Below are 15,260 nucleotides of genomic sequence, written 5' to 3' on the forward strand. Positions count from 1 at the left end.
CACAATGTAGCAGTGGGTCTACATGCACCTTTTATTCTTACCACTATTTCTATACGCTTATTTTATTTGATAACTGAAGGTATTGGGATTATTGCAGAGGAGCAAATAATCTGCAGTTACACTTGTTTGAACAAACTTGCAGTTCAAAACTCCTTTTAAAAAAAATAATTTTGAACTATTCATTCTAGAAATGACATTAATTAGGACACTTGGCCTAAGCAACTCCGGAGCAATTTCTAAACTGGACTGCTGAAATTCTGTCCTGCTTCTGTCTTTTCATCCTTGGAACCATCTTCTGCAGATGCTACTTTGTTTTTCCATGTCACATTTTTTTCCCCCTGCACTTATTTTAACCGCTTTTTTAAAATCTTCAAGCTAGTTTCCTTTTTATTCTGTCTCACTTTCTCCTTACCCCAGCGACACATAAATGAGAGACTTCAGGCCTTATCATTTTTATTAAAACATCTTGTACTACTGTTAAGAACCGTGTGGACATGCTGTATTTATCCATCTGCATTCCATGCTTCAAGTGCCAATGGTGCAATTTCACTGCTTAGAATGAATTCTGCCCTTTCAACAGTGAATTCTCCCCCTTCTAATTTTACTTATTCCTTTCTCACTGTCGTAGTTGGTGACATCCGTGGGTTTGTTCTATAGGTTTCTCAATGTTGTTCATGTTACATTACTGGAAATGAGACACTCTCTAATGTCTTGTGTGGAAAATGCAAAGATTTGTCCAGTTTACTAAAAAAAATTGTAACCGTGGGACTAGGTCAGTGACTTGTCATTCAAAACTTCATCAGTAATTCTCTTGAAAAAACGAATTTAATCAAAAGTCATCAACAGCCAGGGAACTTTCAAGTTTGGTATCCTTATTGCCTATCCCTAATATGAAGAAAAAATTGTAGGAAAAGCAATAAACTAAGCTTTATTTTTTTTGATAGAGTTTTAGGTGGTGGTTGTCAGTAGAGGAAGGCTGTATTTTAGAGTCCTTAAACACATCTGACACATTTCCAGAGTTCACTCAGTGAAATGATAGCTGTCAGCTACCTCATGTCCATGTTGTAGAACACATCACAGTATAGGATGGAAAATTTGACTGAAGTGATTTCACCGCTATGTATTCCTATTGCCTGATTTTAAATTAATTTAGATGTTTTGGATTCCGCTAAATAAACTTCCATTATGCTAGCACTGCTAGTCTATATGTAATCTGTTAAAATAGAAATGGAACTATTCAACTCAGAAATAAATGTTAACTTTCAGGAATCTCTCTTTAGATTAAATAACTGGAAGAGATTGAGATACATTGCCAGACTATCATATAGTTGGTGACGGGATTAACAGACAACTAGTGTGAGTGCGGAGCCATTGAGAAACTCTCTCTCTTCACTGAGTCGCTGAATACAGAAAAGTGTTGGCTTTCTGTTTGCACCACATGTTGTCCAAGTTAACTGTGCAATGTCTATTCCTCCTCTTTTGTTCTTCAGTTATGGATCTCTGTGGAAATCTGCATGCCAGTTGCAGTTTTTGAGAACAAGATCCATTTTGCATGTTGCAAACAAGCTGCACTTGATTTTCAAATAGCCATGCTGTTTGTCCAAAGGGTTAGTTACAAAACCACTTATCATAATGAAATCTAAGCAGGACAATTTTGAAGCAATATCCCCCTTGTCCTATTGAAAAAAGGCCAGAGTTGTAGGATTGTGTTAGTTTATCATTAAAGAAACTCTTAAAATGGCCATAGATTATTGTACGTAGGTCAATAGGTGAGACCCTTAAGGATGATTTCCTACTGTTAAAGGATTCAAAACATAACTGCTTGTCCCCCAATTAGGTCACATTATGGTTTGATAAGTCCAGTTTTTTGTCTAGTAATTTATTTTCTGTGCTTTTTGGGGGGTAACTCTTTAAACCAGGTTTTAAAAAATGTATTACTATGTTAGTATTATGATATAATAGGATTTTTAAACATGGGTTTCCAATGGTTAGTTATTTGTAATTTAATAAAAAAAAGTTTGTGCCTTTTTTGTAAGTGCAATACTAGGGTAAATAGAGCACCAATTTAAACCAAACCAGATGGGGGAGAAAAATCAGAAACTCCACCTGTAGTTCATTTTCAAATTACGTTGGAGAGTTGGTATAATAGAAGTGATCTTTAACTGGAATTTAAACATGTGCTGTACTCTGATACTTAGCAAATGTGCTAAATTAAATTCTGGGTAAATGCATAACAGGAGAAAAATTTACATATGTTGTATTAATTTCATGTATTGTAGTGACTTACTGTTTAAAATTTAATGAGCTGCCCTTTATTTCTACTACCTGTGCTATTTCTAATGTTCTGTATTCTTTTACATTTTGCAAGAAAGTGCAAAGTATTGATATAATGCCTGATCCTGCAACATGCCTGGCACACTCAAATCCCCATAAAAGTCAATGGTATTTGAGGAGGTGTATGTAGCACCTTCCAGGCTTGGACCAAGAGTGAGGCTACGTCTTCACTACCCGCCGTATCAGCGGGTAGCAATCGATTGCTCAGGGATCGATATATCACGTCTCATCTAGACACGATATATCGATCCCTGAACGCGCTTATATCGATTCCGGAACTCCACCAACCTGAACAGAGTTGCGGAGTCAACATGGGGAGCCGCGGATATCGATCCCGCGCCGTGAGGACGGTGAGTAATTCGATCTTAGATACTTCGACTTCAGCTATGTTATTCACATAGCTGAAGTTGCATATCTGAGATCGATTTTCCCCCCATAGCGTAGACCAGCCCTGAGAGTCCTTAAACCATTGTAAAAAGAGGGATATGGAAGCACAGCCAGCCTTAAATGTTCATTGTTACTGTGAATACATGTAAAAATTATGATTAGGACTGTCAATTAATTACATTTAACTCGCGTGATTTAACTCAAAAAACATTAATCATGATTAAAAAACTTAATTACCAGTTTAATCATACTGTTGATAGAATACTAATAGAAATTTTAATAAAATATTTGTGGATGTTTTTCTACATTTTCAAATAGTGATTTCAATTACAACACAGAATACAAAGTGTACAGTGCTCATTTTATATTATCATCTTTGATTACAAATATGTCCACTGAAAATGATAAACGAAATAGTATTTTTCAATTCACCTCATACAAGTACTATTGTGCAATCTCTGTTGTGAAAGTACAATTTACAAATGTAGATTTTTTTTGTTACATAACTGCACTCAAAACCAAAACATTTCTAAAATTTTAGAGCCTACAAGTCCATTCAGTCCTACTTCTTGTTCAGCCAGTCAATAAGACAAACAAGTTTGTTTACATTTACAGGAGATAATGCTTCCTGCTTCTTATTTACAATGTCACCAGACAGTGAGAACAGGCATTTGCATGGCACTTTTATAGCCAGCATTGCAAAGTATTTACATGCCAGATATGCTAAACATTCATATGCCACTACTGGCTTTGGCCACCATTCCAGAGGACATGCTTCTATGCTGATACTATTTAAAAAATGCGTTATTTAAATGTGACTGAAATTCTCTGGGTGGAGTGGAGAGGGGGATTGTATATCTGCTCTGTTTCACCTGCATTCTGCCATATCCTTCATGTTATAGCAGTCTTGGATGATGACCCAGCACATGTTGTTCGTTTTAAGAACACTTTCAGTGCAGATTTAACAAAATGCAAAGAATGTACCAATGTGAGATTTCTAAAGATAGCTACAGCATTTAACCCAAGGTTTAAGAATCTGGAGTGCCTTCCAAAATCAGAGGGATGAGGAGTGGAGCATGATTTCGAAGTCTTAAAAGAGCAACACTCCGATGCGGAAACTACAGAAACTGAACAACCAAAAAAGAAAATCAACTTTCTGCTGGTGGCATCTGACTGAGATGATGAAAATGAACATGCTTTGGATCATTACTGAGCAGAACCCATCATCAGCATGGACATGTTCTGTGGAATGGTGGTCGAAGCGTGAAGGGGACATACGGATCTTAACCACATCTGGCACGTAAATATCTTGCGACACCAGCTACAACAGTGCCATGCCAAACACCTGTTCTCACTTTCAGTTCACGTTGTGAACAAGGAACGAGCAGCATTATCTCCTGCAAATGTAAACAAAATTGTGTGACCAGTTGACTGAACAAGTAGTAGTGGACTCATAGGATCTAAAGTTTACATTTGTTTTCTTTTTGCAATAAGTTTTTTTTGTACATAGTTCTACATTTGTAAGTTCAATTTTCATGATAAAGAGATTGCACTACAGTACTTGTAATAGGTAAATTGAAAAATACTGTTCATTTTGGTTTTAACAATGCAGATATTTGTAATAAAAAAGTGAGCACTGTACACTTCGTATTCTGTGTTGTAATTGAAATAATATTTGAAAATGTAGAAAACATCCAAAATATTTAAATAAATGGTATTCTCTTTTGTTTAACAGTGCTATTAATTGAGATTAATTTTTAATTGTTTGGCGGCCCTAATTATGATTAATGGAGTATGTGGGTGACATGCGGCCAACATTACAATGCAAGTAATGTATTTTGCCCTAAAACCAAATTGTAATCTACAAGAAGATAAATATTTGGATTATTAATTGGATACATTTAAATGTGTGGGGGGTTTGATTTACGTAGGTGGAAATGTATTTCCCCACTGCAACAGCCTCTGGGAACATATAAGTAATCAGAACAATAGAGCAAATATGTAGGACCTGATTATCTGCTTAACCACTGCTGCAAAGGGATTGTAAAACTGACCATCTGAGAATTCTACCAGTATAGAGGCAGTTTAGAAGCTGTGCACTAGCCCCTTGCAGCTCCTGATGTAGGCAGTATGGTCAAAATATGTCTACACTCTTGCTAATCTCAGCTGCAAAGGTACTGCAAAGATTGCTTAAAGCTAGCTTTGGCCTATCTCTCCTCTGTTTGTTCAGGTCCCACACAAAGTGCATTCCAGCCAAACCCTCAAAGGGCCATAATATTTTGATACAGTATTCATAAGAAATGCAGCTCTGAAGAATCTGTTTTCAAAATATTCTAGGAATTTAGGAATTGCCATATCAGAAGGGGGCAATGGTCCATTTTAGTCCTCTCCAATAGTAATAGATGCTTCAGAAGGATTTTTCAAGCCCCTGAAATGTACTTGAATATCCTGAGACAGGCATGCACACTTTTTTCTGAACTGCTTTGGTGATCTCTTTATTCTCTAAAACATGATGTTTGATAACTTGTGTTTTGTATCACAAGATGCTTCTTGGCATGCCTGCTGAACAATTTTTGTGCATTGCAGACTTTCTTTTTCTCTTGCAGACCTGATTGGTTTTGTGCTGAAATGACCCAAGGCATACGTCATGTCCAAATGTTGAAAACATAAAAGTAACTTATATGTGCTTCCAAGTTGGGAGAAAATACAGGAAAGGATTGCGTATGGCCAAGGAAAGACTATACATTTTATTAGTTAATATTCAACCATGCCCACTAAAGGTGTTGCATTTCTATTTTTATCTTTTTGGAGACACTAATATTACTCTTTCTATATGAATGAAAGTGATGTGTTCAGTGGTTAAAATCAGCAACTTTTTTATTTTGGTGGTGGTACCGTTATTTATTTTAAAAAAATACAGTGTATTTAATGCATCTGTATTCTTCAACCATAATGCTAAACTGTTACAAATGAATATTGTTACTTATTAATCCATAAAATGAAATTGTCATACCTGCTCTTTAAATAGCATCCTCTTGTTTAAGTAGTTTCAATGATTTTTTTTTAAATTTCGTTAGCATTTTAAAAAATGATGAAATGTAAAGCAAGATCACTTTTATTATTTATGCTGTTGTCAAACTCTATAAACCGATAACCTAATGGATGATGGTGAGATAGTGCCTGATTAACCATTATTTGGGATTTCCTGATAAGTGCTCATGCATTTTTTCTATACTAATTTATGACTTTCCATCATTTCTTATGGAAACAACCCAACCTCCTGGTTTTAATATATACAGTATATAATATATAATAATGGTTTGTAGTGTGCGTATATACTTTACATCACAGATAAAAATGCATGGTGTAGATCATATTTACCCCAAAATACCCCTAAGGAGGAGTTATGTAGACATAACCAAGGAAGATGTTTTCATAAGCTGCATTCTGTGTGTACTTTTTTCTCTCCACAGTGATTCTTAAATTATGGATATATAAGTAAGTAGTATGTTGGGTGTTTTCATTATGCGATAGGGTCATTCAGAGGGTATGCAACTCTTTTTAAAAATGCATCAGTGGAAGAAAATAAAAGGTAGACTGGTTCCCTCTTGTTTTGTTTTAGCTGGATAAAGATTCTCTAGGAAGTGATCCTGGTGGCTGTAAAGGCAGCTGTTACTGCCTGGACAGTCTTCATTGAAAGTAGCAAAGATCCTGTGGCACCTTATAGACTAACAGAAGTATTGGCACATGAGCTTTCGTGGGTGAATACCCACTTTGTTGGATGCACCCATGAAAGCTCATGCTCCAATACATCTGTTAGTCTATAAGGTGCCACAGGACTCTTTGCTACTTTTACAGATTCAGACTAACACGGTTACCCCGCTGCTACTTGACAGTCTTCACTGAGAAGACATTGAGTTGAATCTTGCGCAACAGACCTCGAAAATTCAATTTCTGTCATCCAACATTAAGAAGAACGAAATACTCTGTATTTGAGATGAGCATCTGAAAAAAGTAGAATTAGGGAATTTTGCAGCTTTTCATAGAATATCAGGGTGGGAAGGGACCTCAGGAGGTCATCTAGTCCAGCCCCCTGCTCAAAGCAGGACCAATTCCCAACTAAATTATCCCAGCCAGGGTTTTGTCAAGCCTGACCTTAAAAACCTCTAAGGAAGGATATATATATATATAAAGCAAACAGTTGATTAGGAAGCAAAACTCCAAAACATAACTTGCAAGATTGGGCCTAATAACCTGTGAATTTCTCATGATAAAAAATGAATATCCTGAAACTAGCAAAATCATAAAACAAAATTATTACAGGAGGGTAACTTGTGTGTTCTTATCCAAACTATTCTACTATCTTTTACAAATAATGTTTGGGTTTGTTTTTTTTAATCAATTTCAGTCAACTCTGAGATGGATATTTTTGGCAGCAGTTTAGTATTCAGCCATAATTTAAAGGAACATACCTATTTTTTGAGGGTTTTTGTTTTTTGTCTTTTATATATAGATACACTGGTCAGTTTTGCACATTTCAGGAAGATCCTGACATTGAGGGTTGCAGGTATCTGGAGCAGAGGTCATTGGTGATGGGCTGCCTTTCACAAGAAACAAGGTTCCCCTTATATAGTCTGTTTGTGCGTGTTTCAAAGGAAAAAGTAAAGCAATTCTCAGTGTTGGATTAAAGGTCTTCTAAATAGGTTGTTCTGTGACTCTAGACTGAAAGAATGGGTATTTGAATTCCCTCATTCTGATGCACCAGAAAAGTAGTGCATTCTATTTGTGGCACCTCATTAAAATAACTCCTTTAAATGTTTTCCCCAGCAGAAGGTTAAGTACTTAACGTATCATGTTTGCTGAGGATGGACAAAAATGCATATATGAAATGAGGAGAGAGAGAGGAAAAAATTGTTTGTTTTCTATGTTTGTCCTATTTATAATTTCAGCATACATTACTAAATACTATAACAGGCCATAAACAAAAGAGACACTAACAATAATATGCCAGAAAGTTGCTTAGAGCTTTTGAGTGCCCTCTGAGATTGATGGGAAGAATCCTATTGACTCAATGAACATTGAATCAGGCCCTGAAGATATAAAGATACCCTCTGTTCAGTTCAGTTCAAAACTGACTGAAATAGGTTGCTAGGCATCACAATAGGCTTTCTTATGTGTAATTAATTATTCAGACTGCCAATACGTTAGGCAAATAGTCTAAACTAATCAGATTAACTGGTTTTCAATACCTTCTATAAAGATCAAAGCTTAAATTTAGCCATATTATGTTTCTCTGATATAATTTATAATGAAGCAGTTATCAATACTGGAGATGATGAACTTGAAATTTGAATGTTTAGAGTGGTATGATTTTCAGGGTGGTGAGCATCCACAGCTCCTGCTGACTTCAATGAATTGAATTTGACTATCTAATTTAGAGCCAGTGTAGGGAACTGAGCACCAGGACATGAGCTCATGGTAGCTGAGCTAAACATGTGTTTGGTGTATTTTGAAAGGTTGTTTTTTTCATAGCATGTGGCTTCATTCCTAGTTTTGAGTATGAATTATAATAATCCAGACCAGAGCTCATGAAAATGTAGATCATAGTGGCCAAATCTGTGGCTGATAGGATGCAGTACAACCTTTTGGCTAGTCACAAGTAGGTGTTTAGCTATTTAGGGATCCAAAAGGACTTCAAGGCTGCTAGATCAGTTTAACAATCTGAGGACAGATGCCCTCATTGGTATGAAGTGCTGTTGAGTACTAGAGTTCTTTGAGGGACTTCACTCTTCCTAGTAGTATCACTTCTGTCTTGATGCTAGATTCAGCCTTAGCATTAGCCAGCTGCTCCATGTACTGTTTTCAGCAAAACACTGAAAAAAATAGAAGCTCTTTGGGGCAGAGGCTGTCTTTTTGTTCAGTGTTTGTACAGTGCCTAGCACAATGGAGTCCTGTCTATGACTGTGACTCATATGCGTTATGATAACACAAATTAATAGTAGTGCTGTTTACATATGACATGAAGGAGAATATGGAGCTGGACGTCTTGGTGTGTTTCCGGCACTTCCGGCAGTGTTGTCTTCAAAGTCTTGCCATGGCACTATGTAGATATTGAATAACATGGGGAGAGGATTGAGTCTTGTGGGAGACTCTATGAGGAAGGCTTGGGAGGTGAACTAGCATTTTCCCATAACAACCCTCTAAATTCAATCTGAGAGGAGGGACCTGACCCATTTTCCATTCATCTCTTCCATCTTTCAGAGGTAGGACAGGAATATTTGGTTTTCAGCATTATTAAATCTGCAGTGAAGTCCAGCAAGATGAATTTGGGCACATTTCCCTTGGTTGCAGACAGGAGAAAGTCACCCCCTGAAGCTTGAGGGAGAAGAATCTAAGATACTGACTAGAGATGATATTTTTGCTAGATTCTTGATTTACTTGCTTTAAAAAGGGAGGCTAGACATTACGTGATTTGAGTGATGGCTTCTTTAGCACTGCTTAGACTTCCATGTTTTTACATGGATGACAGATTCCCCTTGTTAATAGGGGCCCCATGAGGTCTGTTTGTCTTTTACAATCCAGGAAAGGCAAGTGTTGCAGGTGGTGGTTCTGATTAGAATGAGTACTTCCATAGCTACTATTTGCATGACTGGGTTGAAATCTCATGAGGAAGGTTTTTGGTCCTATGACTAGTTTGTTTCCCTTGATGGCCCTGAGGCTTTCCCAGATAGAACCTCTTTCTGGAAAGAATTGTGTTCCCAGATTGAGTAGAGACTGTCTGTCTGGTTTACAAGCAATTTACAGTTACTTGAATTTTTGTTTTCTAAACGTTTTTTCCTCTTTACTTTCTGTTAGCATGACTGTCCAAACCAAAGTACTTTCTACCAAACCAGAAAAATCTCTGATCTCCTGCCCTGTAGTATTGCCCTGAAGCAGTACATATTATTTGCAATATGTAAACTTTATGCTCATACCAAAAGTGTTCATTTAACCATGTATTTATATAAAATTCAGCATGTATGAAACTCCACAGGATGCAAATTTTTACCACAAATGCAAAGATTCATGTCTGATTTTTTTTTTCCTTCCTTAAAAAATATGGTTTGCCATTTGAAATACTGGAAGAACCTGGTTGCAGATTTTCATGCTATTGTGATGTTTCTAGATGTTTCTAGATAATGAGATGTTTTTGTCACTATTATTGATGATATTTACATTTTTCTGTTAAACCGTCACTCAGAATATGGGTATTTAACATTGATTTGATATTTTTAAATCCCATAATAGTCTTAACCTGATTGGTAATGTAAGAGATTGGGTTTTTAGTGACATCTTGAATAGGTAGAATATAAAATTCAAGCGCTCCATTAAACCATTTTGCTTTCAATCTGTTAGAGTTATATAAGCTTCTCGCGCTACTGACTGATAGTGATGAACAATACTTCTCAGCAATTTAAAAAAATATATAGTTGAAAACATACTGGATTAGCTCCTTGAATTTGATTGAAACTTCCTTATTATACAAATTACATAACAAAGTTGCATATCAATCTCCAGTGCTCCATTGTATTCAGAAATTAATTCCACATTCCTTTTGTGATCTATGATCTAGAATGTATGGGTATAATGATGTACAATTACTATTATCTGTATTGCAATAGTGCCCAAGGAAGACTATATGCATTGTTTTGCTAGACATAAAGGCATGATCCCTGCCTCCCCAATACTTATAATTTAAGAAGATAAGTGATATATGGGAGGCGAGGGAGATGGATACTATTGAGTATATACAGTTTTTATATGTACACTATATGTTTCTTAGAATACATCTCACCTATGTCTGATTTGAACTGGGGTGCCAAGCAACTGAGCAAGTGTCTGGTGTCTGCACACCTTCCAATACAGAGAGCTGAAATTCCACAGGAGAGTCACCTAGATAAAATGGCAACTGGGCACTTCATACCTACAGAGAGAGCTGTTGGTGTGACATCAGAACTATGAGAGTGAACCTTGAGTGGTTCAATATTACCTAAATCAAAAGTTAGAATTATAGCCTAGTAATCAGGGGTTATAATGTGTAATAAATCTTCTTGTTTAATGTCTGGAACCTGTTTTATTTCTATATTTTCAAAGTGAACATGCAAAATCATGCAACAGAACATACATGCAAATCAAGAGTGAATTACCTCCCCCCCACCACAGATAGACTAATGTTGGCAATAGTCCATCAACTTCCTTTTCCCATCAACTGGCAAGACTGTCCCACAGTTGCTTGGCCATATCACCACACCCCACTAATGGTTTAGATCAGTGAGTAGCAGTAGTTCAAGTGCCTCTTTACAGGTCTGCCTCCAGTCCCAAGAGACATGCTTTGCCTGGAGACACCACCACCTGACCCAGCTTAGCAATTCAGTTTTATTAAGGTGTTTGGTATGCAGGGCCTCACCAGAGCCCATTCAGCTGTCTGTCCTCTGTGTTACCTCTCAATGAGAAGTTTTCTCAATTTGCATTATCATTTGCTGCAGAGCCCATATGTGAATGGGACACAAGAGAACTTAGGATCCTAGCTTCTTGGAAATGAGCTCCTTCCTCATTCTGTGAGCAGAGTAACCCCCAAAATCCAAGTTCATGTATATTTATGGTGATGCCAAGTGTCTGTAAAGGAAATATTGGTAAGTAGCCTATGCAAATTAAGCTCTCTATGGCAGCACTTTTTCCTTCTGGGGATTCTGGCCTTAGGGTTACACAAGTACATCTTCATTCTCCTGCCAGAAATCTCTCCTCTGCTCTGTTGTGAAGGATTTCAACATCTAATATTGTGGAGGCAATGATGGTAGAATTCACCAGTGACCACTTCCCAGAATTCAGTGGAGGAGTCAGCTTTGTAGGACAGCCTCAGACTAAGGAGAGAGTTCCCAGCATGGATTTTGGAGAAGAGAATCTGTCATAAAAGGCAGTCGAGCTCTTCTTCCTCATTCATACTGTGCAAGACAAAGATGTGTACCCTAAAAGGACCTTTGTTGAATAAAAGGGAAAATTCATGCTCACCCATGTTAGCAAAAGCAAAGTAGATGGTTTAATTGTCTAATCAGGAGGTTTGAAACATCTAGACTCTTTGGGACTCAAGTTTGAGTTCTGACGTGGATGAAAAATTCCTTCATCCTCCCAGTGGAGATCAAACTGAGCTCCGTGCAGTGACTTTGGTCCACAAGAAAGAAATTTCTTAATTAAAAATTTCCATAGGCTCATGTAGAAACATATTATGGGGCCTAACCAGCCCTCCAAAGAACTGCCTATCTGAAGGAATTAAGCAGAGTGAGCTAACTCAGAGGCCCTTGAAAGCACTACCCCCTGTATTGGGTAGACAAGCCCTTTCAAAGTGTTGAATGTTCTCTGTTGCATTACATTTTTTGCATCTGCACCACACAATAAGGTGGCTTCATTAATTTGCCACACAGTTCACTGGCTTCTGGAGGGGTTATGTCTAGATTTCAGTCTGATTGGAAAAGGGGTTGTGAGCCTAAAACGCCACCTGGCACCTCAGAAGAGCAAAGAGTAGAGCTCAGCCACACAAATACAGGAGATTGACTGACTGTCTCTCTGTTCTATGAGATCATGTAGATATCTGTTGTGTAAACCAAAAGGTAAACTTGGAATGAGGCATATTTATGCCATCTGTGAGGAACAGCTTGATTTTTAGCCTGATCCCCTTTCTCCAGAATTTAAGTTATTTAGGTATGTTTCACTCATTTCTATGCCTGTTCAGTAGATTTTTATCTTCATATACACAGTATGAACACTATTATATACAGGGCCATTTGTGCACACAAATATAACTCAAAATATTTATATATTGTATAAAATTTATATATATATGCATGTACAAGATGTACATAAATATATCGGGTGAAATCGACATCAATGGGTAGTTTTCTTTTTCTTTACACTCTCTCCTACTGCCCTCCTCCTCATTTTGAGTTTGGAGCAGAATTATAAATCGAAGCAAAAACAGCACACAAATTTTAGTATTTAATTATAACATACGTTTTATCACTGAGGAGGAGCAAAGCCAAGAGCTCAGCTACTTGTGCTCACTAAAGACCCTAATATTCTTTAGGCAAACATCAGCTGAATTCTAACTCAGATTATTGTTATGCCTCCCTAAATTGTGCCTTCAGTTTCAATTGGAAAAAATATTCTTCACTCTTTGCTCTGAATTGTTGCATAGTGTTTGTGTGCTGTTAAATAACTGCTGGGTTCCCTCAAGTTGTCTATATTTCAATGGTGTTGATGTAATAGCTCCTTGTTATCAAAGGTCTGTCAAGAATACCTCATGTATTCCTAATGCACCCATTGCTGTGGTATCCCAGCACCAAAGACACAAATTAAGGACAAATTAAGACTAACATTTTTCCTAAAGGGACCTCATTCTCCACCTCTCTGACTATTCTCCTTTTTCTCAGGGTTTGAGAGAAGGTCGCAATTCTTTGTTATAGTCTGTAAAGTGCTTTTGAAAGTCTTGGAAGCAAAGGACCAATACAACACAGATACTAGAGCAATGGACACATGGTATAAGGACCTAGGTGGATAGATGTGACAGTTAGCAGCCCCTCCCCTAACAGCTAGTAGCCTTATAATAGCTGGCAACCATTAACAGAAATTGGACAACTCATGAACACAGTAGCCTGAACTTTTGAACTGTCTTTCCTTATCAGTTTTGAGGCAGTGGGAGCTGGTCCTAAGCTGGTTTTTGCTGAGCAGATTGCAGAAGTGCAGGGTTTGCTAAACACCAATCAAATGCTAACACGACCGAAGCCTGTGTGTAAGTGTGTATAAAAAGTTATTGGTTTTTGTATAAAGTAAAGTTTTTTGTACCAAGGTACAAGGCACTCCTTTCTTCTGCAGAATAAAGCAACTTTTCCTTATCTGTGTCTGGCTGTCATTGGCTCTCAGCTAGGCGGACCCGACATTTTGGTAACAGTTTCTGGCACCCCAGATGGGACCCTCCTAGCTTGGACATCGGACTCCGGACGGCTGCGGCAAACTAGGAGCTGCGCCACTGGGGTGTTTAGCCCCTCTTCCTCACTTCACCATGGCCCCTGGGGTTCGTGCTCCGATAAGGTGAGCCCTAATAAAATAAAAAAAATAGGGTTCTGGTTATATTGTGGTTACTTGGTTACTGTATTTCTGTCTTATACCTTTGGGTGTTAGGTGTGTGGACAAAACTGAGCTTCTTGTTCGTAATTCCTCAGGGTGGAAGCCATAGCGTGCGAGGAAGCCCTAAGGTTGTATTAAGATCCTTCTGTTCTGCCCCCTGTAGCAGTCAGTGTAAGCAGAGATTGCTGGCTTGAATTTTTTAAATTAAAGAAATTGGACACCTCATGAACACAGTAGCCTGAACTTTTGAACTGTCTTTCTTTATCAGTTTTGAGGCAATTGGAGCTGGTCCTAAGCTGGTTTTTGTTGAGCAGATTGCAGAAGTGCAGGGTTTGCTAACCACCAATCAAATGCTAACATGACCGAAGCCTGTGTGTAAGTGTGTATAAAAAGTTATTGGTTTTTGTATGAAGTAAAGTGTTTTGTACCAAGGTACAAGGCACTCCTTTCTTCTGCAGAATAAAGCAACCTTTCCTTATCCGTGTCTGGCTGTCATTGGCTCTCAGCTAGGCGGACCCGACATTTCGGTAACATAGATAATGCAGATGTGAGATCATTATCAAATATAAGATGTATCTGACTTTCATGCATTTCTTCCAGTTAACCAGCAATCACACTTAGTGATTCTTCTTACCCCAGCCATTTAGCACTCATCACTTGCAGCCTGACCAGGAAGCATTCATGCGAAATCTGAAGAAATCTACTGTAACTTTTCCATATTATCCCATTGCAGAGCCAACAGTATATAGCAGCTGGAATGTAGCAGATCTATCCTCCTCTGTCCTGTTATGAATTACCAAAAGCTGCACCACAGAAGGCAAGCACACAGTATTGTTACTTTATTTTCTGTTTACAATAAATATTTCTGTTCTACTGAAGTATATGCAGACTGGTCTGCCCTCATCTGACAATATGTTCTCATAAAAATGCCCCTACAGAGTGGTTGTGCTATGCTGATTTCTGGTGGTCTTTTCTCCCTTTTATTAAGTTCCCCTCAGACCTGTTTGCCAGGGTAGAAATACATTTCAGGATTTAATGAGAGTTTCAGTTAAGCATTTTTCTTTAATAGAAAAAGAAGAAAACAAATAATTAAATATAAATAGAAAAAACAAGAGATACTTTTGTTGCTGAGGGAACATTATCTCCTATTTACTGTGTATTTAGAGGAGCAAAGAATCTTATGAATTTGTGTTGTAGAGTTAATTTGTTCAAGAATGAAAAATTTCAACCATTTTTACTTGTGCCATTTAAGTCATTTTTAAAGAAATGCTCACATAATTTTCAAATGTTAAAAACCAGAAAGCATTCCAATTCATTTCAATGCCCATTTTAGGGGTTTGAAAGAGCTTTAACGCTCATTGTGCCCTACTCTCAAGATTGTA

This window comes from Gopherus evgoodei, chromosome 2 (genome assembly GCF_007399415.2).
Source record: "Gopherus evgoodei ecotype Sinaloan lineage chromosome 2, rGopEvg1_v1.p, whole genome shotgun sequence".
Lineage (NCBI taxonomy): Eukaryota > Metazoa > Chordata > Testudines > Testudinidae > Gopherus > Gopherus evgoodei.